Source organism: Rhea americana, unplaced genomic scaffold, assembly GCF_003343005.1.
Source record: "Rhea americana isolate MKP2758 unplaced genomic scaffold, rheAme1 scaffold_186, whole genome shotgun sequence".
NCBI classification, from domain to species: Eukaryota; Metazoa; Chordata; class Aves; order Rheiformes; family Rheidae; genus Rhea; species Rhea americana.
This window is the reverse complement of record NW_028185994.1, coordinates 922801-948008: the sequence shown is the minus strand read 5'-3', so window position 1 is coordinate 948008 and position 25208 is coordinate 922801. Positions and strand designations below refer to the sequence as shown.

General features: G+C 37.8%; 1 protein-coding gene across 7 annotated transcripts in view; it reads left to right on the top strand.

Annotated features, from left to right (window-relative positions):
- The first annotated feature begins 172 nt into the window (after positions 1-172).
- Positions 173-25208, top strand: part of PCGF3 (polycomb group ring finger 3) — a 46071-nt gene continuing 21035 nt past the window's right edge. For 2 of the 7 annotated variants that reach the window (XM_085302114.1, XM_085302110.1), the window contains exons 1-3: positions 174-376; positions 13927-14022; positions 17045-17112. The gene's annotated coding sequence lies outside the window, so the exon portion shown is untranslated. Of the gene's footprint in view, positions 377-13926; positions 14023-17044; positions 17113-25208 lie in introns of all 7 variants that reach the window. The other 5 variants (XM_085302116.1, XM_085302113.1, XM_085302117.1 and 2 more) reach the window with 4 other exon arrangements.

Here is a 25208-nt window from a genome sequence, read left to right as displayed (position 1 = left end):
GGCGTGTGCGTGCGCGGTCTGACGGGGGGGGGGCGCGGGGCCGCTCCGCGTGTGTGTGGGGAGAGGGGGCGCGAACGGCCGCGCTCCGCCCGCCGGGGGAGCTTGAGCGCGGCCGCGGCTCGGCGAGCGGTGAGGCGCTCGGGTTCCCCTCTGCCGCCTCGCCGGGGCTTCTCTTGGGAAGTGCCGCGTCGGTTCGGCCGTTTTGCCCCCCGAGTGTGACACGAGGGTGTCAGAGGTGCCGGCATCTGGAAATTCCGTTTGATGACCCCTGTGTGCTTTGGAAGGCTGCTTTGGGAATGCTTTCCGTGACATCTCTCGGAGTGGTCCTACGGAAAACTGTCCTGTGCACGGAAGAATYAGGACTGTGGATGAAAAGGTTCGAATTAAAAATAAAAAAAAAAGTTGGAATGAGCCTTGCACGTAAGCTTCCTCTTGAGTTCTCCACCCACTGTATGTATCTACTACTCCTGTGAATCGCTTTTCACTGTGAAGCGTGAACAATTAGGCATACGTTAAATGACGTTATTTTAGGTCATCTTACTACTGGATAGGGTGCATGTTCCRTTGATTGTTGCTGGGTAGGCTGTTCGTGAAGTTTAAATTCCTCCTTTCGTGGCAGGCCAGGTAAGAGTTTRTAGTGTGACGCTTATGTGTGTCTCTAAAGCTGTTCTGCAATTCATAAGACTCCTTGACAGGTGACAAGATAAATAGAAACCTTACACCTTTCCGATAGCTTTATTATTTTGATTTAAGTTCTGCTYGTAGATATTTTGTAATGTATTTGAGAAAATACAGAAGCTAGTTAGAACTTCAGGTACCCGTAATCATTGTATATACCAAGTTAGAGGAAGATTCAGCATTTTTTCTGAAGAGGTGTGTTAGGGTGCTACAGCAGAAAGCATGGAAAGATTTAAAATTTAAAGCATTTTAGTGCCATTATTTGAGGAAAATCTGTTCAGTTTGTTTTCACAGGTTGAGCTAACTGGTGTAGACTTGTGGCCCTGCTTTCACCATTGGAAAGTCAGTGTTGAACACATGTGAAACATTGTGTTAACTTGCAGTCTACATATCTTTTTTTTTTTTTTTTTTTTTTAACAAAACTAGCGTAATACTAATGCCTAGAATGATAGAAGTTAAATATCTTGCAGTAAAAGATCTCTGCTTGCTACAGTTACCCATGCTACTCTTAATTCTTCTGGCTACGTATCTGCTTGAGAGGAGGTTTCCTCTTGGCGTTTTATTTCAGATAAGTGGTCTTTCTTGTTAAGGATAGTTCTACATTTGTTTTAATAACTTCCACCTCCTTTTTTCACGCCCACCCTCCTATGCACACGCCCCATGTTAGTGATCCTTCAGGATCACTGGAATAATTCCAGTTTAAAATACTGAACACTCCAGGAAACTCTGAAAGGAAATACGTTAAAATCATTTAGATTGAAATGCTTAAGCTAGGTATGATCTGCAGAATGGAGATAGACATGTTTTGAAAAGCATGCATGTTGACAGCGTTTCACTTTTTCAGCTATGGACTTGTAAGAAAATGTAATAAGACCTTATAAGAATGTAGAACATTCTTTTTGGTGCATGAATAAACAGTTCTTCCATTACTTTTATTGTTGGAATTCTTGTCCAGGTGATACGCAATCTGAGGTAAAAATACTAATTGGAAGCTGATATCGATGATAGTGTTTGGAGATGCAATATTTTTAAGACTGACAGTGTTCYTGAGTGTTTAGTAATTTAAACTGTATTTCCTTTTTGTCGTTGCTAGTAAAAATGTTTGATAATTGTTATAACCAATCAATTTTGCTAGGTTAGGTACACTCTCCAGTATAAAGGAAACCTAGAGAAAACATACTCAGGACAGTCTCACAGGAGTAAGTTTAAAAGCTAGGAAGATGCTGTACACCTCTGTGATCTCCTGCTCTGTACCAGACTTCTTTGGAAGCTGTATTTTCAAGTAAACTTACAGTTTCATATTGCTCACATCTGCCTTTTTTAAACTCAAGCTTACTATATTTAAATTTGCTTRCTACTACAGAGTAGTAAGTGCAGTAAAAAGGAGGAGAATAAGGGATTGTTCTGAATTTAAAAATAATTCTTAGTATTGTAATGTGTATCATCGTGTGTTGTTGCTGATTGCAGAAGTTATAAACAAGTTTGCTCTATTGTGTACTTGCAAGATAAAGGAAAAGTTTACTGTTCCTCATTGCTTTGAATTTTCTCAAGTTAACTTCTATCTTTTAATCAACAGAATGACTATGAGTTGATTGGTAGTACCATTTTCCTTTCCTGCTCCTCTCTCCTCAATTTTTTTTTACTAGAAGGAAAACTTTAAGCAACAAGTGAATTYCTTCTGAGGAAAGTTCTCAGCTTGAAAGATGTATTACTTAAARTAGTATCCATCCTCATCCTTTTACTAAGAGAAATTAGAATGAGTTGATTTTGGTACTTCAGTCATTCCATTTTGTCCAGAAAACCCAACCAAGTCTTTATTTTTTTATTGTTCCTTGTTTTAAAAAAAAATTCTACAAGAATTGATTCCATTGCTTTTTGCTTTGCAAGTACTGCCATTATTAATCAACTTTGGGAAATCCATCTTTCCACCAGCTTCAGTAAATTTATAGACACTAAAGTGTGTCTACTTGTGTCTGTAGAGCCACTTAGCATCTCAGATGTGTGTGTTGCAGAGAGCTTGATTTTTAAAAATCATCTGATACAGTAAGGCTTCATGATTATCAGGAAACTGAACTTTATAGTTGAAGTACTTGACAAATACAGTAGTTTTTCTGGAGGTGATTCTTCTTATTGATGAATGTATTCTCAAGCATGTTATGTCTAGGTGGTTGTTTAGTTGGTAAAGTTAATTTGCTAAGAGCAATTTACTTAGAAATGCTATGTTACCTTTTACAATTGAATAGTTGTCATTTGGGACTTCTTTTCAAAACAGAAAAAGTTGAAAGTTTCCTTTCTCTTGTTCTGGTTTTGATTGATTTGTTTGACCTAGAGACTGCACTTTTCTTTCCTTATCTTTAAGTTTTCTATATTTTTTTTTAAAAATGGCCGAATAGAGAAGACATCTTAATAAATGTTCAGCTGTTGGACAAAGTACAGTGAGCTCGAGAGTTACGCGTTCCTTCTCCTGAAGGTGACTAGTCAAGCAGTAATGACTGCCTCTTTGTTCAAGTCGCAGATAACAGTGATGGAGCTGGAGTAAAGTGTTCATGGCATGTGAGTGAGGACTAGAGRTGCTACAGGAGTATGTGTGTTAGCRTTATTACAATGCAGGATAAAGTTGTAAGGAAGAGAGATACACAAATGCGAAGTAAACCAGGTTTTTGTAGGTCTACTGCTTATGGAACAGATGATTTAAACTAACACTATCTTTATTTTTTCATCTCTGCAAAGTGATAAGGGGATTTATCATATCCCCATAGACATATATTTGGGTTGCTATTAACTGTTTTGCATGCTGACCTAGTGACAAACAGTAACTTAAAACTTTGACAGCATTATAGATTTTTTTTTTGGTGGCAATAACTATCCTTATTTTATCAAAARTGAGGATATCTCTGTTTTGTGAATAACAATTTTATTTTGATTAAGGTGAAAAACATTCTTTATATGTCTTGTGTGAGTGGAAATATGCACTGTGCAGTATATGCTTAATTAAAAGAGCAAAGTTACTTCTTCAGGTTGCCAGAATGAATATCATAAAATTGCTGACTTGCAAATGGTTCTTTTGACATTTTTTTCAGATTTACTTACAAACTGTTCTTTAACCTTCTGCATAACCAGACAGTCAACGTGTGACACTATCTTCAGTAGATCATACATTTGATGTGGTATTACTGGATATACTGGAAGTCTTATGTGAATTGAGAGTAACATTGTGACTGAATATTTTAAAAGATCTCCAGACCATAGGTTATCTCTGCTATCTTCTCTTACCATGTACATGCAAACTTTAATACTAAACTGTAACCATATATGTAAAAATATGTAAGTATGGACWGTGTGGTGTTGGCTGATTTTCATGTAATGTTGTTTCAGCTGACAAAGAGGGGAAACAAAAARCTGTACAGAACAACACAAGCTGAAAGATACCATACAACTGCTGAACTTAAATATTCTTTGTGAAGAACTGGCTGGTGTCTGTGAAACATTTATAAATTTAAAGCGCACAGACTGACATAATGGAAGCTGTGAGTCAGTTGGTTACTTAGTTCAAGTGTATTGCCCAATTTATTCTAACTTACTAAGCAAGAGAAATACACTGCAAAAGTGCTTAACTGTATTAAACCAATTTGCTATGTTGTACTTAAGAGYGGCTATTAGTAGCCTTTATCAGAGGAATGAGAATTCTTTAATGTAAAGATGTGGCATACTTAATTTATTCGTAACGATTTTGCACAGAAAACGTTTGGGCATGGAGACGTTTTGAAGTCAAGATTGTTTTCTCACAATAACAGGATTGCAGGATGGTTGAGGTTGGAAGGTTCCTCTGAAGATCTAGTCCATCCTCCCTGCTCAAGCAGAGTCATGTGGAGCACGTTAGGCAGGGTTGTATCCAGGCGGGTTTTGAGTATCTCCAGAGAAGGATACTCCACAACCTCTCTGGGCAACCTGGTCCAGTGCTCCGTCACTCTCACAGTGAAGAAATTCCCCTTCACGTTCAGGCGGAACTTCCTGTGGTTCAGATTTTGCAGTGGTGCCACATGACAAGAGGCAGCAAGCACAGAGTCTGGCCTCATCCTCTTGACACCTCCGGCCCCCTCCCCCCTYCCCCCCTTCAGGTATTTGTAGACATTGATAAGATCCCCTCTCAGTCTTCTCTTCCCTGGGCTAAACAGGCCCAGCTCTCTCAGCCGTTCCTCATGGGAGAGATGCTCTAGTCCTCTGATCATCTTTGTAGCCCCATGTTGGACTCTCTCCAGTAGCTCCATGTCTCTCTTGTAGTGGGGAGCCCACAACTGGACACAGTACTTGAGATGAAACCTCCCCAGGGCTGAGTAGAGTGGCGGGATCACCTGCCTCGACCTGCTGGCAACACTCTTCTTAAGGCACATTGCTGGCTCATAGTCAATTTGTCGTCTACCAGCACTCCCAGGTCATTCCRCGTAACTGTTTTCCAGTAGGTCAGCCCCCAGCCTGTGCTGCTGCATGGGGTTATTCTTTCTTTGGCAACTGCAGGGTCCAGCACCTTTGYTCAACTTCATGAAGCTCCTTTCCGCCCCATTCTCCAGCCTCCCCAGGTCTCTGAATGGCAGCACATCCTTYTGATATATCAGTCACTCCTCCCAGTTTGGTATCATCAGCAAACTTGCTGAGGAGGCACTCTGTCCCTTCATCCAGGTAATTGATGAATAAGTTGAACAGGATGGGACCCCGTACTGACCCTTGGGGGATACCACTGGCTACGGGCCTCCAACTACTCTCTGCATCACTGATGACAACCCTCTGAGCTCTGCCCTTCAGCCAGTTCTCAATCCACCTCACAGTCTACTCATCTAGCCTGCACTTTCTGAACTTACCTATGAGGATGTTCTGGGAGACAGTGTTGAAAGCTTTGCTGAAGTCAAGGGAGACAACATCCACTGCTCTCTTCCCATCAACCCAGCCAGTCTTTCCGTCAGAGAAGGCTCTCAGGTTGGATAAGCATGATTTCCCCTTGGTGAATCCATGCTGACTATTCCTGATTACCTTCTTTTCCTCTATATGCTTGAAGATGACATCCAGAATGAGCTGCTCCATCACCTTTCCAGAGATGGAGGTGAGGCTGACTGGCCTAGAGTTGCCTGGGTCCTCCTTCTTGAAGACTGGAGTGATACTGGCTTTCTTCCAGTCCTCAGGCACCTCTCCAGTTCTCCATGACTTTTCAAAGATGATGGAGAGCAGCCTGGCAACAACATCTGCCAACTCCCTCGGCACTCGTGGGTGCATCGCCTCAGAGCCTATGGATTTGTGAATGTCAAATTTGCCCAAAAGATCTCTCTTAAATCTGCAGACTTAATTCCAAATGGACCTTAGCCTTCCTCATCACATCCCTGCATACTCTGACAACATTCTTATGTATCTCCCAGATGGCCTGTCCCCTCTTCCACATTGTATCTACTTTCTTCTTCTGTTTGAGTTTGGCTAGGAGCTCCTTGCTCACCCTTGCAGGTCTCCTTCSCCCTTTGCTGGACTTCTTTCTCCTTGGGATGCACYGCTGTTGAGCTTGGAGGAAGTGATACTTAATATTAATGAGCTCTCTTGCCCCCCCCCTTCTTTCTAAGACCCTGACCTGTGGAATTCCTCCAAGCAGGTCCCTGAAGAGGCCAAAGTTTGTTCTCCTGCAGTCCAGGGTTGCGAACCTGCTTATAGTCCTGCTTCTTCCTTGCAGGATCCCGATCTCCACCATCTCATGGTCACTACAGCCAAGGCTGCCCACGAACTTTTTGTCTCCAACCAGTCCTTCTTTGTTAATACAAGATCCAGCAGCAYATCCCTCCTCGTTGGCTTCTCTACCACCTGTGTCACAAAGTTATCATCAAYGCTCTGCAGGAGCTTCCTGGACTGTTTGTGCCTAACTGTGTTGTCCTTCCAGTAGATACGAGGGTGGTTGAAGTCCCCATGAGAACCAGGGCCTGTGGATGTGAGGCTACTTTCAGCTGTCTGTAGAAGGCCTTATTAAATTCCTCTTCCTAATCAGGGGCCTGTAGTAGACACCCACAACAGTGTCCCCCATGTTAGCCTGCCCTTTAATCTTTACCGATAAGCTCTCGACTCGCTCTTCATCCACTCCTAGGTAAAACTCAATGCATTCCTGAATTATGGATTAAGGTCAGAGTGGACTGAGTGCTTGTCTTCTGTCCTGTATTTCAGATCTTCTRCAGTATTACCCTGGCAATAGTAACTGATCTTTATTTTGAATATATTTTTTGCCTACAGTGTACTAATATGTGCTCTAGATGCAAGGATCCTTCATTTGAGGATTCCAAAGAGGCAAGATAAAAGGGAATTTTTTGCATGTGCCTGTTGGAGTAGCTAGTCGTGCAGACTGTTGAAAATGCATGTGCTCATGGTTTCTAAAACAAATTGGTTTCATTGCAGACTCTTTAACTCTTGCTAAACCCTTAGCTGTTAMGTTAGTTAACAAGATTTAATACTTTCTTTTTTTTACCTTAGGAGAGTGCTAACACGCTGTAATCAATTCARTCCTCTTAATCCTTGAAATATTTCTCTTACTCCTTCCACCTCTGAATTACTTGTTCTACATGAAGTGTGGACCCCAGGGCTGCATGCAGTGTTTGCCTGATCAGTTCTGTCTGCATTTATGATCTGTCCCGCGATCCTGCCCCACCAAGTTGCAGCCATTGATTACAGTAGCCTTTAGCAGTGTTAGATGATTGTTTGCTCATCTTTTTCTTTTTTTCCTTTTTTTTCCCCTTTCCCCCGTACAGTTTTTCAAGCTTACTTGAATCCTTTTGAGGGCAAAGCAAACATAATGCTACCACTTCTTAAATACCTGCCTAGAGTTTTTTTACTTCCAAGTGCAGTCTGCTTTTTGCTTTGTGGCAAGGTCTTGTGTTTCAGGAAAAGTTCTCTTTTGTGTTGAAGTGGGAAATATGTAGTCAAAAATTATAGTCTAGGAATAAAATTCGTCAGGTTTAGAGAGAAATATTTACCCTGTTTTAGAAACAATGTGTGTATTTGTATCATTTGTTGAATGAGGTTACATAACAAAACTGCCTTTTACTGTACCAGTTCATTAAGATTGATTGCAAAGTCACCTTTCTTTTTAAACCAGTTTATGCATTAAAAATCTGTTTTTTATATCTGTCTTCTACAATATGAGTTAGAATAAAAAAAGGAAAGAAAAAAAATAAAGAATATGTTTTGATCTATTCTTACACTATTCTCAGCCAGACTGTGAAGAGATGCCCAACATTTTCCCTCCCTTGGCCTGCATAATCTACATAAGCATTTTCTTTCTCATCCCTGTTTTAGTAATGCATTTTGGATTTTCTAAACTGACATTGCTTTGCATGGAATCTACACTTACACTTTTAAATTCTGATGATTATTGCTGCAGTCTCTGTTTATCTGTCAATCTGTCTATGTCTTGTCTACAGTACAATCTAACCCATGTGGAATACTGCTATAACTGCTTATTTTGCATAAAGTAAAAGTGTTAAAGTATTTAAGTATAGCTGAGCAGGAATAGTTTAACTGAAAGGTGCATTTTATTAGTGTTTATCTTTGTTAATACTGTCATGCCTGGTGGCACCAAATTAAGTTGTTTATGTGGATACCAATTTATTAATCTTGTGCTTGTTCTATCTTGACYGTCCAGGATGAGGTAAAAGTCAGTTCTGTGATCAGATTATTGCATAATAATTTCATAGGAATGTGAAGCTTGATTCAAGCTTCTTGTCTYGGCTGTTGTCCGCAAGACTACTAGTCTGGACCCATATAGGTTTATTTCAGAGACAGTGTAAATGATGGCTGACTAGCCAGAAGCCTTTTCATCTGGATGGTGGAGCTTATTTTCTTCAGTTTACCTTCCTATATGCTAGATTCTCTCGTGACAGGAGTTGTAAGAAGCAGACTGTATATATTTATTCACGTGGTATTAAATGAAACCTGCAATGTCAAGACGCATCTTATGAATATGTTAGATCACCTTTGAAATACGTGGGTTTGAAAAGTAGTGTATGAGCTGCAAGCACTTTCACATGTAACTTTTTAGGCATTATCTTAAATGCTACCATTAGAAATTGCTTACAGGAATGTATTTGCTGTAATTTGTAACAGTTATTTACATTCTCTATGGTTGTTGTGCAGAAGTGATAACTTGTGAATGTAGTTATGGCTATGCTGAAATGGCTTATGTTTTGGCTTATGTTTTTTTTTTTTTTTTTTTGATCTAAAAATATATTACTTGGTCCATTTTGTGGCTGAAGCTAACAACGTAATGGGAAACAAAGAAGTGTTGGGCTAATTCTATAGTCCTGTTAGGCCTTTTTTGTGATCAGATATGATCCTGCCCCTCTACCCAGCCCTAATGAGGCCTCGTCTTGAGTACTGTGTCCAGTTGTGGGCTCCCCAGGACAAGAGAGACCTGGAGCTGCTGGAGAGAGTCCAGCATAGGGCTGCACAGATGATCAGAGGKCTGGAGCATCTGCCCTGTGAGGAACGKCTGCGAGAGCTGGRCCTGTTCAGCCTGGGGAAGAGAAGACTGAGGGGGGATCTGATCAATGTGTGTAAGTACCTGAAGGGAGGGTGTTAAGGGGACAGGGACAAACTCTTTTTAGTTGTCCTGTGTGACAGGACAAGAGGCAATGGGCAGAAACTGAACCACAGGAAGTTCTGCCTGAACAAGAGGRGGAATTTCTTCCCTGAGAGAGTGACAGAGCACTGGCACAGGTTGCCCAGAGAGGCTGTGGAGTCTCCTTCTCTGGAGATCTTCAAGGCCTGCCTGGATGCAACCCTGTCTAATGTGCTCTAGGTGACCCTGCTTGAGCAGGGGTATTGACTAGATGATCTGCAGAGGCCCCTTCCAACCTTACTGATTCTATGATTCTATGAATGCATTACAGTCTAATGTATTTTCACAACCTCTCTCTGGGAAGTACTTTGGTTTTCACTTTTAGTTGCTCCTTTGTCACTCCCTAAAATGAATCAAGTGACTTGCTTAGTGGACTGAAGCAGACTTCCAGCGCCTCTACTCTATTAAGTCATGTATTCTCCAGTCGTAAGAGGACGTTAAACTGAAGTGCAAATTTCTGTGCAGCAGTAACAAGTCTGAATTTTTGGTAGTGACTAGAAAATGTCAAGGGAGGTTGATAATCTTTAAAATGTGTATTTGCAGAGTATAAGGATAAAAGTTTTCATTTTCCTCATCTGTAGTGTCCATTACTAGACCTTATATTATTTTAAGRTAAGCTCACTGAAGGAGTAAACACAATGGAAAAATGAAAATTTGCTTCTTCCCCAGATTCCTTAGCAACTTAGTACTTCCCATGCTAAGTAACCATTTTTCTGATTAGTCATTTCTTGTGACCAGCAGCAGACATTGTCAATTTTAAGATATAAATAGAAAAACAWTTTCCTCAGTTTTCCCCCAACCTTAACCAAAAAAACCTCCAAAAGTTATTTCGTTCACTTCTTTTCTCTTCTAAAATGACTTTTTCAAATGCTTACGGATATCCACATATGGCACATCCTGGGGGAAAAAAAGTCTTTCAGCTGCTCAAGATATGCTTTTTAAAGCYTTGCTCTGAGTACACAGTGAGGCAGAGTCCTTTGCTTTGTTGTCAGTCAAAAGTTTAATGTTGCATGTTTTTTCTGAGGTATTTACTAAGTTGTATTCTAAGGAACAGAGGGAGGGAATGTCAGTAAATATGTTGTCTATTTAAACAATTACATTTTTGTTAACTTCTGAAAATTATTTTTATTTATTTGTTTTCTTATAGCATAGTTCAGTCTCAAGAAATAATTCTTGGTGGATTGTAGAAGACTGTCATCTTTGACAGCTTGCATTGGAAGACTGTCTCTTCCCTCTGTGCTGTATGTTCTTCACTTCCATTTAGTGTTTGAAATTTGTAGTAGGGAGCAATGAGGATCTCCTGGAGTGATTTTGATTTTTAAAAATCCTAAGAGAGACTTAAGATATACCTGGTATTAGAGTAAATATTATGCATAAGAAGGGCAGTATTTCTTTATTAATTTATTTATTTATGTCTGTAGTCTTTCCATCAAATGCCTGACTCTGTTTAGGCAGAGTTCCATCAGAGGACATTTTTGTCCAATGGTTTTTGAATAGCTGGTGTTAGTATGTGTGGTTATGAAACTTTGATGCAGTCATACTTTGAATGCTAATTAATAATCAATTCTGTAGTAATTCTGTAAGTTCTGTTACACTTCTATACTATACACCTTCTCATATGAAATTACTATAAATTTGAATGTGATAAACTTTAGATTATTCACAACTTGCTGTCAACTTGCTGCTTTTCTTATGTGCTGTTGTGGATTAGAAAAGTTCTGCAGTTTAAGCACAGTCTGTCTATGTGAAATGTTATTTTCGATGCTTGTTTTTTGACTCCATAACAGCCATTTTGGGATTATTTGTCTACTTTCATACTAGTTTTCCCACATATGGTATCTTAAAAAAAAAAAAAAAAAGTTAGTTTCACAATCCATTCTTCTACTTACCTTGCTTTTCCATCAGTTTGATTCCTTTGCTTCAGCCAGATGTTGAAGGCAGTGTTACCTATCTTACTGTGGAAGCTGAAATTAGAAAGAGCTACTTGTTTAGCTAGCTCTTTTTCTGTGTCAGCTTCTTCCTCATTTTTTTTTTCCACACACTGCTACCTTATGTATAAAAGCTGACATCTATGCTTTGTTTTAAGGGATTCTGAGGAATTTTGTGGAATGATTTAGGTGCAGAGCATGTCTTCAGTCCATTTATGGACTGAAAGTAAACTGTACCAGAAGCTGTCGAATACCATTACTGTGACTGGGTAAGGAAGAGTGACTTGACTTTCATTCTGTACAGTGTTGTGTTTTCTATACTTCTGACCCTAGAAATTCAGGTTTGAGCATGTGATGAAATGATTATATGCAGAGCTGTGAAGGGAATCTTCAGTTCAGAAGATAGTTAATTATCTTCCTAACTGGAATGCATGAAGCTGGTGTTAGTGCTACAGCTGGTACTGARTAAGCTCCAGTGAGGGTAACTGGGGTAACTGGTAATTTCTTACTATATCTGAGATTAGATTAAGTGGTTGATATTTAGCTTCCTGATTAGTGTTAATATTGCCAAATACAGACAATCATTTTTGGAGTTCTTTTAAGGTATGCCATCAAAGTGTCTGGGGTATAAGAACAGCACTTTGGAATTAGCGGTGACAGTCTAATTGGTAGTTTAAGCTCTCACATGCCTKGCTTCTTTTTCTTGAACAATTTTCTCCTGCCCTTCTGCCTCATTCAGCCTGTATTGGAATAAAACTGCATTCTTCAGTGGTTTGTGCTAGTAATCTGTGCTGGTAAAATGAGTACCTGAGGAGTAATGATAYGCTAATTTTTTGCCTGATGGTGGTCCTTTCTAGGAAGAGGTGTACAGTTGCAGAYGGTAACTTAAACCGCAGGAATGAGACAGTCAAAGACCATACACAAATGAAATCAATTTTGTGCTAATCGCTAAAATTATTTTGTGGCATTGATAGTTTAGCTTCTGTTAAAGATTAGCCCCATTGAGGAGCAGACTCKCTCCATTTTTAATAGCAGCAGCAGCAAAAATCAATGATCAGAATAGAGCAAAGAATTCAATTTTTTAAGTGTGAAATCCTCGCATGCTATCATTTTCCACTGGATTTTTCTGTTGGAGTCCACATTCCTTAAATGAATATCATGGTGCAATTTTAAGGCTGACAGACAAGCCGGTGATGTTGTAATGCTATTACTTTTGCTTTTGTAGTTCAGTTTTCATCCTGTTCTAGAATGCATATCAAAGTCATTGTCAAACTAGTGCAAACTATGACCAAAAAACCCAGAGTTTGGAATGAAAAAAAAAAAAAGTATGATAATTGCAGGCATCTTTTCTGCTTACTGTTGTTACTTTATGGAGGATAGTGAATATTTTCATGTTGATAGGCACTTAAACTTTTTCCTGCCTTCTGCCTCATACATGCAAAACAGTAGACCTAATTATAATGAGGAAATGAAAATAAATTGAAAGTGAGAAGTGTAAAGGTGTATCCTTTCTATAGGTACAAGTTTTCAAGCACTGTTGTTCTATTAAGAATGTTCTTCCTTTTGAACCTTTCTAAACTGTGAAAGTTGGAGAATTATTCACAGCTGCTTGATATTGTGGGATGAAAAGGAGTAAATGTTCCAGTACTTAAAACTTAGCTGTTCCTCCCCTTCCTTCCCCCTGCCGGGGAAAAAGGGAAAAAAAATCTGTGGTCTATTTGCTGACTACTTTACAATGCTGGATTTCATAGTCTGAGAGCAAAGTGCAGTAGTTATTTTAAAGAAGACACAGAAATTTTAAAGACGCATCAGACTTGTTACTGTTATGATCTAATTAAGCTTGCCAAAAGTAAGAGAAGGAATCATTCCTTTAGGATGTGTGACTGATCCCAAATGCAGGCATCGTGAGAAGGGCTTAGAACGTATGACCTACAAAAAGCATGGCTGATGAAATGTAATTCTGAGCATCTTTTGTGTTCCGGTAAAAGACACGTTCTTATTTCTTCGCTGTTTCCTAAAGGTAGTTGATATGATTGTTCCACTGCATTGCTTGAGAACTGTAAAGGTGAAAATTTAAGGAAGCTGAGTTAGAATATCGGTAATCCAGAGTTSTTTTTTTATGTTCTTTGTTTTAATATGTTTAATCTTTTTTGGTCAGCATGTCAAAAGAGGCAGGAGGCTCAAAAGTAGAACTGCTGTTCTGGAGTGCCTAAGTGCAGGATGTTTTGCTCTCTTTATAATATATTACACTGTAAAAGGAAAAGAGTAAAAAACTTAGTAAGCTAGATTGCATTTCTTTTTTTTTTCTTTTTTCTTTTTTTTTCTTTTTTTTTTTTTTTACATTTTCTTTCTTCTAGGAAAGTAATTTTCTTTTCCTCACTCCTTTTCTTGAACTATTTTTGTTCATTTTTCTTTCCAGTACCTGTTCACTGTTGCTGTTTCTTTCCTTACTTCCTCACAAACTGTTTGTTCTTCTACTTACACTTGTGCTTAAGCTGTCAGGAGTACTTGTGTTATTCTAATACCAGTCTTCATTTTGGTGCTCTTTATATTCAAACCTCATTTGGTTTGTACATAGGGCAGGACAAAAGGGGGTTTCCGCTGAGCAGTTACTTTTCCAAGGTTGTTGGCTCTTACTTGTCCATGGAGGACTGACCTACCTATTCTTTGTCCTTGATTCTGTAGAGGGTAGATTGTCCAGAGGTTTTTTGCCCTGCAGTGGAAGAGCAGTATTTGCCGAGAGCATAGTAGGATCTTGACAACTCAGCTGCTCTACTGAAGGTGAGTGAAATGGCTTTTCGTCCCTCAGTGTTATGACTGGCTGTCTTTCAAGGAAAATTTATTGTTTGTAATAGATGCAATTTGGGTGAAAGCTTTGATCACAAGAAATGTGTGCTGCACAAAGCCTGTAGAGCTGACAATATATTGAGAAGATCCTACTATAATAGGAGACGGTACTGTTTCGTGACAAATGCAGACAATATATTGAGAAGATCCTACTATAATAGGAGACGGTACTGTTTCGTGACAAATGCACTTTGTGTAATAAGTGGTGATTTCCTCATAGTATAGATTTTAGCATGGCTGTCTCTAGTGGAAAGGGAAGAGGAGAGGAAGATAGCAAAAGAGCAGCAGTGTAGCTTATCTTAAATTTGGGTAATGTGATTAGGGCTAGAAGCTTCATGGTAGGATCTGAARAGTTCCATGTTACTGTTGTGATCAAAATAGTGTTTCACAGTGTGTAAGATAAACTGTAAGGCATTCAAACTAAGACATTAAGCAGAAATTTCAACGTGAAGTACTATGAAATTTCTCCCTAAAAGAAGCTGAGGAGATAAACGGGCTACTTACTGCTCTGTCCTACCTACCGTTGTTAGCACACTGAATAAAAAGCTAATTTTACTTTAAAAGTACTCATTATGCTTCTACTACAGTTCTGCTCTGCAAAAGTGTGAAAGTGTTTCATCTTGTCTTGTTTCATCTAACCCTTGAAAATTTTGCCCCTCCTCCATTTAKGCTAGAACTAAAAAATGTTGAGAATTTCACTGAACTTAGTCCAAAATAGTTATTGTAGAAAATCGAAAACGTTATTTCACAGTCCTGATAATAAAAGAGACAGATGTTTCTTGTGTCTTCTGTAGTTAAAGAATTATTTTGTTACTCATTTATTTGAGAGGAAAACAAACAAACAAAGGCCAAGCTTTTTGCAGGTAAAGCAGTATTGAATTTTACTGCATGAAGGTTGATTTGATTGRTGCTGTCAGTTTTATCAATGAGAAGTGAAAATGCCATGATCTGAGCTTTTATCTAGTTTTTATCTGCTGAGGCTTTTTGGTACAAAGARCTTTTGGGCAAACATGTTACTGTATTTTAGTGGTCCAATTTTGGACTGAATCACCTCTTTGTATCAGCTTGTTGTGCAGTCAGACCAGTGTGTTTGTTTGAAGAATGGGGCAGGGGGACATTCCAGGGCTGAGAAGGAGAACAAAAACATAACAGGCCAGAAACTGGACTGGCTTAGGCTGTTGCCTGAATTCTTGATTAAGCTGGTGGAACTGAAGGAGCATGTACACTAGATATTAGCAGAACTTCTTTGTCACCCTCAGACACTTTGGAATAAACTGAAGTGGGCAGTGTTGGCATTCAAAAGACTATTGAGGAGTGGTCAAGCAGAAGGCTTTGTTCTGGAGTGGTTTTTGATATTGCTCAGACTTGAAGGCTAAGGAAAGGGGGAGGAGCTCATCATGGATGATGCAGATGAGCTGAGCAACTCCCTCACCTCTCTGCTGTCGTACTTGTCTCAAAGGTAATTGTAGGAGATTTCAGCATGTGGTGAGACATAGCTGAAGCAGGTGCTTCCTACTGAACTCAGTGACTGCTCTGCCTTGGTATGGCTAGTATGGTCTTTCACAACTTCAAAAGTGGTTGCTATAAATATGGATTCTATAATGTTTGCATTAACGTCTAGTAAAAGCTGTTGGATACCTTCCATAATAAATCCAGAGTTGTCTATTTACTGTATACTCATTATATTTYGTATTTTCTAAACATACAGTTCTTAAGAAAATACCGAGATACAGAATTAGCACAGTGGTGTCTCGATTCAGTACAATGCTTAAAACCCACAAAACTTCCATTTCTAAAATCAGTTGGATTTATCCTAGTGAGGCTAGTATAAACAAGCTGCTTGTCACTGTTAGGTTTCTAATTTCTAGCAGTGAAAACTCTTTTATGTTGAGCAAGGTGAAATGTTCTCAAAGGTAATGAGTAATTGCTTAGATATTTGAGAAATAGGCCGTGGTACTCAAGCAGTGAATTTTTAGCTGATGAATCTAGTCCTTTGCAGTATGTACTGACAAAGAAATACAAATTAGTGAACTTAAGAGATTGTGAATATTTTTCCTGCTAACAGTTACTAACAAGTGTATTTTTATTCCATATTTGTTAAAAATGATTTGTGGATCTCCTTAGCAGGGAAAAGAAAGCTTTTGGTAGTGATCCACATTAAGCTCTRAGGCAATCAAATGACTTGAAGACTCAGAGGACTTGATAGCTTTTGACAGTGGTGGGAGAAGCCTCCTGTGTACTAGTAATTAAAAATTCTACTACATAATTTTAATATTAAATAACAAATGGATTTATCTATGAATGAAGCTGAACACCAGGTTCTATTTTTCATTTGCCAGTCATTTAGAAAGCTAAGTTTGTATCTGAGGTAAGAAAGCTGCAGCAACAGAGGTTCAAAGAAAATTACTTAATTGTCTGTATTTTCTAGTTGCTTTAATTTATCTCTCGAAGATCTAAATGCTAGAACAATAGCAGGAAAAATGAGAGCCGTGTATATATTAAAGCCACACTGAAGTTTCAGGAGCAAAAGAAGAAATAACATTTTACATGGCTTATTTATTTAGTCAGGCAGCTAACTTTATTCAAGTTATGGATGCACTTGGCTCCAGAAGGAATACAGTACCTGCTGTTAATGTGCAAGGTATAGGGCAATCCTAATAAAATTTACTTATGTTTTATCATAGCGGAGAGAGCCGTCAGATCATTGAACCTGAAACTGTAAATGACTTAATTTTTTTCTAACTAAAGACRTAAGTGTATAACTTTTCAGATCTTTCACAGTTAAATCTTTAAGTAGYTAGAGTTGATTAATCATAAAATGATGTAATCTGGAATTTATTAAACTTCCATTTTGTATATATTAAAAAAAACAAAGGTTGCAGGTAAAATGAATATTAACTTAAATTACAGAACACCTTTTTATCTTTTTGCCTGTGGGTGCCTCCTGTCTTCTCAGCACAGACTTGTATCTTCACAATTACTGTTTTCTTGGGCTGTCATCATCTGAGCTAATAGAGGAGTCAGGTGAGTGAATATCTGCATTTTTGAAGTCTTTTTTACTCAACAGAATTGTCTTCTGTTCCTATATTAAGATTATTCTTCATCTTTCCTTTTCCAAAAATCAGCAGTATCTCTATGAAAAACTTTTGTTTCTGTGCAAGATCAATAACTGCTTCAGAAAACAGTACAAAGATCCCTGCTCTCAGATTACCCTACAGTTATTCTTTAGGGATGCAGTATTCTGTAGTTTTTGTTAATAAGGGATTGGTTTTTCTGATTGTAAAAACATTTATAGCATCTTAGTAATTGCATGTTTTCATTGTACCTAGGAGTAAGATTTTTCAAAATAGGAAGTTAAAACATATGTATGTAAGGGGAGGGAAGAAGGAGAATATTTTTTAAAACGTAATGACCAAACTTAAGTTTTTTTTAGGAGTTGATGACTTGGGTCCATACAGTTCTGGGCTTTTCCACGCTAGACTTTTCAAGCCCTTGTTATCTTGCATGCAGTCATAGAGCCGTCGGTACAAACACACACATATATTTAAGTGACAGCTAAAAGTCATCTGGAATCTTGAGCTGTTCATCTGTTCTGCAGAAGACACTGTAGTGAAGAGTGAGATCTGTTCCAGCTGTGATTAGGTTATGAGCTGTGTTCTCTCAACTATATGAATATTGAACAAATGGATTCAAAGTGGTGTGAGTTCAGATAGTTTGCAACAGAATCTCGTTGAAGGCTTGATTTTTGAAGGGACTTTGTCCTTCATGAGACTGAAGGTTCTTTTTAGCTAACTTTTAATGACTGGAGRCCAAGGATCTCTTCATCTTCTCTTCATCAAATCCATGGGATTTGAATTGAAACAGAGTGCCTTTTTAATGACTTGCAGTTTCTGGCTCTAAATTCTCAAGAAGGAGGCTAATGTAGTTTGTAGTTTATTCTTCTAATATGTTATAAATACCTTCTGTAACATTTTGTCAAGACTTTACTGGGGTAATACTCAAGAGTAGATTTTTCTTCAAGTCTAGTGCTTCCAGCAATGACTTTGGTTTCTGATAATGAGCTAGGTTCTGTAGAAGGGTATAGTGGTGTTCATTAAAAGGTGGGGGGAAGTAGCTCCTGAAACAATGCTGTATTTCCATAGTAAGGTTTTGAATACTGTCATACTTTTAAGATCTCATCCCAGTTTTATTAGTGGTTGTAATAYATACTGATCAAAAATCACCTCTCTCCCTCTCAGCTCTAATCAAAGGAAATAGGAGAACTTAAAGAGTAATTTGAATATAGTTAGGCCAGTGATTTATTGTCAAAAATGGAAAAGCAGGATCAAATCTAGTAAGTCAGTGGTGGGTTTTGTTCAATTAGTCTAGCAGAAAATATTAACTATTTTTGTGTGTCATAGGTATCATTCTGCATCCAGGGGTGTGTTAGGCTGCTTGTTAGAAACATTTCAGGAACTTACCCTGAATAATCCGTGGTGTAAACTACCAAGTTAATTTCAGCTGAAAGAGGCAGCTAGAAACAAATCTGAAGAGATTTGCRAATGTTAGTGAAGCAAGTCTGTATTCTATGGTCACTAGTAATAAGTGACTGCAAAAGTTACAGAAGATAATTAGGTGTCCTATATTTATCTATTTCTTCTTGGTACCTTTTCTTTTTTCTTTCTGATACAATGTTGAATCTACAGGATAGGTGAGATCAGGGCATAAAGTTTCATCCTAACTTCTCTGAATGGGTTTAATAGTATTGTAGTAAGCCRTATTGTAGTCTAAATCTCTAATTTCAGTGAATCTGAGTGTGAGCAAAGCCACTAAAACCAGTGTAAGATACCATGCTTTTTTAGTGTTTCAACATTTCTGAAGTCTTTTTGTTGCTCTTTTTTCCCCTTCCCTTGGCTTTGCTGCTGCTGATTGTTGGTCTGCCCACCATGTTACTTTTCTCAGAAGTCAAGAGAASGGAATAGTTGGGAAAATTAGGGTTGAAGCTGAGAGCATCCTGTTTACCTTAACTGCTGGTGATGCAGGCACAATGATACCTACAATTTTCATGCTGCTACAGAAGGGCCACCTGGTAAGTTCTCAGTCTGCAGCTTTCCAGAGCCCTTGCTGCTCATTGCAAATCTCTTGCCAAAACAACCTTATATCCGTAGACTGAGAACTTCAGTATGGTGTCTGAAGTTCAGTTCTGACTGTTTTTTGGAGTTTGGTGCTATCTTATAGCTATTTAGCGTCAAATTTCAGACATAAAATACTATCTAGTTGATGTTAGTGATCAATGTAGGAAAAGTTGATTAACACTGTTCTTTCTTACTTGACAGAAATTAATGCTGCCTGTATCTTTGTGGTAGTTTGTTCGCTGCCTTGTAAAGTATTCTCTCAAAAAAGAAAGCTTGATCAATGTGTCTTGTTTCTGACATTCACAGGTTGGCTATGCAATTTTAATACACATGAGGACAATTAATTTAGGAACCTTGGTTGTAGTACATTTCCTTTGAGATATGAGATTTTTTTTTCAGATAAACCAGCTATCTTAATGCTCTTTAAGAAAAGAACAGAATTGTATTTTTAGCTGCTCTTAGAGTACTCAGAATTAATCTTTTGTATGCTTTTTGGCTAATCACATGAATGCAAGATTTTTTGTTGCTGCTGCTGCTCTAGAATGAGTTTTTTATCAGCAGTATGGGCACTAGAGTAGTCTCAGTGGCGTATGGGTATTGATTTTAAGATAACACATTATTGTGTAATGAAATCTGTAAACTCACAGTGGATCACTGACTACACAGAGGTTAATTTTTTAAAAGTTAATATTCTAGCTGAAAGATAACCAAATGTGTCTTTAAAAATATTTCTTACATATTCTCTTATATTCTTGATCCTGTTTCCTTTGTGATAGGCAGTGGCTGCTGTTATCTTCTGAAAAACCTTCTATTGCTGAATTATAAGAATGTGATCTCTTCTATAGTTATACGTGCTAGTGTGCGTTGGGTGGATGTAATGCATATTTTTGTCTGGCCCAACTCTCTGAATGGTTGAGGCAGTGGAAAGAGTGGAGGAGGAAAGATGCACGGAATAACACACTGGGGCTGACAGTTGTGATAGTAGGTGGGAAGCAGTCAAGTAGGCCAAGTTGTTTTTAATGTGTATGTATGTTTTGTTTGTTTTAATGATTTGCTGTTATTTCACTTTGTACTTTTCTTATTCTTACTAAACAGAAACTTTTAAAATGCCAGGCTCTGATTTAATATTGATCCATTATGCATATTCATAGGAGGCAACTTTAACCGTCACTGGATCAGGTTTGGAGGCTGTTGGTCTTGCATTTCAGGATATGGAGAGTTGCATTTGCTTTCGTCATCAGAACTGAGGGTGTTTAATGCCAAGAATCTGCCTTCAGTTTAGCAGGAGCAAGGTGCCCAGTTTCACTACTCTTCTGAATTCCCTTTTGGGTGTTTTAAATGGATTTTAATTTTCTTTCCTTATTTACAATCCCGCGAGAAAGCTCTATAGTGGGCTTTTGAAAGAAAGGTTTAAAGAAACTACAGGTAGATTTTACAAGAGGTGATTAATGGATGCAGTGCAAATAATAAAGTTGAAAGTATGGAAAAGTTTGTKTCTGTTGTTTGATCTGTAGCTGGCAACTTTCCTAAGAGGAAAGGTGTGAGCTTACTGTATTGTCATCAGGGATGCAATCTTAGAGGAACAATATAAGCCCAAAATGTTGCCTGAATAATTGAGTCAGTCCTTTGCTAATGACTCTACTACCCCCCACTTTTCCTAGGTAAGTAAACAAGGTTTCCAATTCCCTAAATTTTATACTTAGTTTACTCATTTTTATTTTCTTTGTTTTAGCTTTAAATAACTTTTTGCTCTCTTAAGTAGCAGTCATGCTACCCTCTCAGTTCAAGCTGTGGTAATTGAAGACAGGAAAGACCGAATTCTTTTCATTCAGTCTCTATATTTTCCTAGTTGTGGGGATTCTTCTTTATGCTTAGTCCAATTTCATGCCATCTTTCTTTAATGTGAACTGTAGTTGGATATTATTTCAGATGATACTTCACCAGTGGTTTGTAAAATTTAAATAATACTGAACTTTGACTATTGGAATTGAACCTTGAGGCATAATAAATATCTGATTACTTCTTCAATAAGTATTGCTAATATTTGTAAATTTGTTCTTCTACACTTTCTAGATAGAAAACATTCTCAGTAGGAAACTTTGCATTACTACTTCGTGATGATTATGAATTCTGATGTATTGTGAAAGCAATAAAGCAGTTGATGTTTACAGAAAATGACATGCGAGTTCTAATATAGGGATGATGCCTTTCTTTGTGAAGTTCATTAATGAAATAGGTAAGCAAAGCTGAGGATGAGCTGAATTTAAGTATATTAAGCTTTACTGGTCCTTAGTTTCTTGCTTTTTTAGTTGATAAACTGGCCTTTAGTTAATTATATTATTAAGGGAATAGCTGATAATGATTTACTTCAATTTTGAACCATTTTCCTTATTTTAGATTTGGAATGATTTTGTAAGCTTGCTTTTCAAGCATCTGAAAAGTTAAATATAAGAGCTAACTTCCTACAGTGCTGTAATTTGACTACTTGCATAGTACAGGAGTAGTTTACTGCCCATCCTCTTTTTTTCCAATTTTTTTTGTGTTTTTCTTTGCCATCTGGTTGTGTGTGTGTGTGTGTATAGAAGTGTATATAGTGAATGTAAATTTCTGGCCTAAGTGYCTGTGATAGTAATTAATTTTCAGAGACCTTCTAGAAATAGCCCATGGATCTTCTGAGGTCTGCAGTTCACTGGCTGAAAACTGAAAAATGCTGGCCTGTCCCAAAGAGGAGAAGAGGTGGATGGGGACCGACCCATAAGCACTAATTGAATTTTATGTATTAATTGTTTTTGATTTCTGAATAAGCATGATATAATCAGGTGGGGCTTTCCARGCTGTGGCTCTAGTACTTGCGTAGCGTATATGTTCAGGATTGCTTTAGCTGGAGACCTCAGATACCAAATACATCATCCGTAAATAATGAATGGGCAAATATGTATTAATACCTCTCTTATTGAGGTAGATTAAATATCTACCTCAATGTAGAGAATAAATAATATTCAGAAAAGAACACTGGTTAGCTTTTTTTTTTTTTTTGCCTTATTTTCAAGTTTGATAATACAGCGTGTTTTAATTGGGATAATCAATATTAAGCTGACTTAACTAAAATTTCGTCTTCACTACTTTAGATCTAAGTGCATACAAGTAAAAGCGGATCACTTAGATAGGTTTCTCTTTCCTTCTGAACTGCAGCTGAAGTATATGTCTCTTTGCCTGCAGCTTACTCTGCTTTGGCATTCACGTGCTTCATGAGCATACTGTAGTTGTAAGAGACAAAAGGTGGATAAATATTTGTAAGCTCTTAATGCAATATCGTGGTAAGGTATGGGTTATACAGATTATACTTACTCTGAAGTGTCCTTGGCATCTTGAGAAATAATTTCTTGGAAGAAATCTTGTTAGTGTGGATCCGTTTTTTGTCTACATACTCTGTTTTTATATTACCCTTTGTAAGTTGTCCTTCAGCCCTATCATTCATTATCTTGCTTCTACAAACAATTTTGGAGAGATGTCCTTACATACTCTGCTTCTTACCTCTGCAGCATTCACCGGGGAGAAATCTATCTTTACTCTGAATTTTTTCATAAGAGGAGAAAAAAGAACCATTGCTGCAAAGGGCTGGAAGAAAAGTGGCTTTGCTTCGAAAAAGTGTTATAATAGAATATGACACATTCCTGCTATTAATTTTAGATCATTTAATATACTCTGTGAGGATCAATTGCATATTGGTTTCAGATAGTATTTTAGTCAGGTGACAGTGAGGCAAGTACCTAGAAAATAGCAACAAGTGGTGGACTAGTTTATAGGTCTTGTGTGCTTTCAAGATTTTTATTTGTTTGTTTATTTTGASATGGTGAGAAATTAATGCTTAAATTTCCACTGGAACTGGAGGAACCTAACGCATCAGCAAGTTCTTATAGGATCTCTGCAAATTGCTCAGCATGCCCATGAAATAGGCACAGAACTGAAATGCAACATTCCGCGTGTTAAAAACTAAATTTAAAACAAAGCAAAACAAACAAACAAAAAACTCCAAACAAAGAGCATCAGAAAGCAAGCCTGCTGCTGTCACTGGTCTGAGTTGGCACTGGTTCACAATAATGTCAGAGTAGTAGATGGCGGGTCATGCTGTTGTATAGTGCATTTGTGCTCCGTAGATCTCTGATTTAGGAGGAGAGAAACAACAGATTGGTAAGCATTTTTCTTCATCCTGAAGTTGAAAATGTGTTACTAACCGAAGCAAACTTGCTTAATGAAGGGGACTTGGTGCCATCTGCTGGTGTTAGTACTTTCTCATAAATGAGTTGTGAAAAATCTACTCAGACATGAGAATTTGAGTTGTTTCCATAATATTTTTAAAATAGTGCATTTGATACCTTGCAATACAATTATGTAGAGGAAGTCACGAAGAAGCTATGTAAATACTACTAGTCATGACTTGGTTTGCTAAAGCAAATGTGAATTTTGAATGATATTTCCTTCTGCTCAGGAAGTTTCTTTTATTGAACAGTGCTTTGCAAACATAGCAGGAAGAATTTCGTTGGCATTTACAATATTTTTAGATTTCTTTTAGACAAAAGAATTTCTATCTATTTTATTCTGCTAATCCCAGCAAAACCCCCTCACGTCTACTATGTTTGAACTTACTGATTTTTTTTAAGTGACTGTTGTACTAAGTTTGCTTAAAAAAAATCAAAGCTAGTAAAATCATTTTGGAACAAAAGAATTTGTCTGAGGCCAAAGCAACGACAAACACTTTGTTTTCTTTATTTTCTCATGTCTTAAGTAAATATCCTGTATCTAACTGAGATTATTCAGCTGAGATAACACTGTCATTGTTCTCCAGAGTATTGTCAGCTTCAGACTATATTCACGTTGTTAGGAACTGAAGTAGCTACTTTATGAGGCACAAATTTTGTGCTTCATTTCTTCATACATCTGACCTCATGACAGTGCAACACTGCCTCCAGCTGCATTATGCTCAAAATGTGCATAATGTCCTTTTAACTGACTCAATACACTGTGAAAAGCCCTTACGTGTATATATATATATACACACACACATACATACATATATACAATGTATGTATATATATGYATGTATGTATATATTCCATAGTTTAATCCAGCTTGCTGGAGGTTTGCCTACTCAGTTTTGTCTGTGTGCAGCTACTAACAAATATGTTCCAGGCTTGTGTTCYGATATGAAAATTATTTTCTCTATCATAAGTTTGGGGCTTGACTGAAGTTGCATTGTTGTGATATTTTGTAATAGAGCCGTGACTTTCGCTGTAATGCCGCTGTCCTTGTGAAAGGAAGTATACCTACTATTTCTATTATTGTTCTCTTTCTGCTTTTACTGCTCTTCGATCTTAGTATCTTTCAATAATGTATTAAGCAGAGCTACTAGCATTTGCTGTACGTGACTTCTTTTTCTCAGACCCTTTCTGTAAGTATTGTGTGTGCGATATAATCTGTCAAGTCATCAATAGCAACTGGCTTAGCAGTTTGGATAGTTCTTTAACAGAAGTAAAATCCATTTTAAAATACTAACTTTCCATGAGCCTTATATAGYGTACAATGACAACCCAATCCCCAACTGATGCCTAAATATAAAAATGAAAATATGAAATGCGTGCCACTAAGAAAGAGAGGGCAGATTACTTTTGAATATAATTTGAAAACTGAGAATAATAAGCACCTAGGTGTGGATCTGCAGTCCAAAGTCTTTTGGTTCTTTAGAGGCCTGTCACCATCTAAATAGTCCCTAGCTTGTGGTTCAAGTTAGCTTTTTCTTCTGTCATATGTGAAAGTAATGAGTTTGTTCATTTTGCCACTATTGTGTTGGTGACAAGACTGCTTAGATTTTTGAGTAATTTTCTTTTCCTTTGGTAAGTGTGTCTTTCATAGGAGAATATATTACTTGAAGTTCTCCTCTTCCTATGTTGACTGTCTTTTTCCCCCTTTCTTTTTGTTAGTCAGGTATGAATTGTCCCCTCTCCGTCC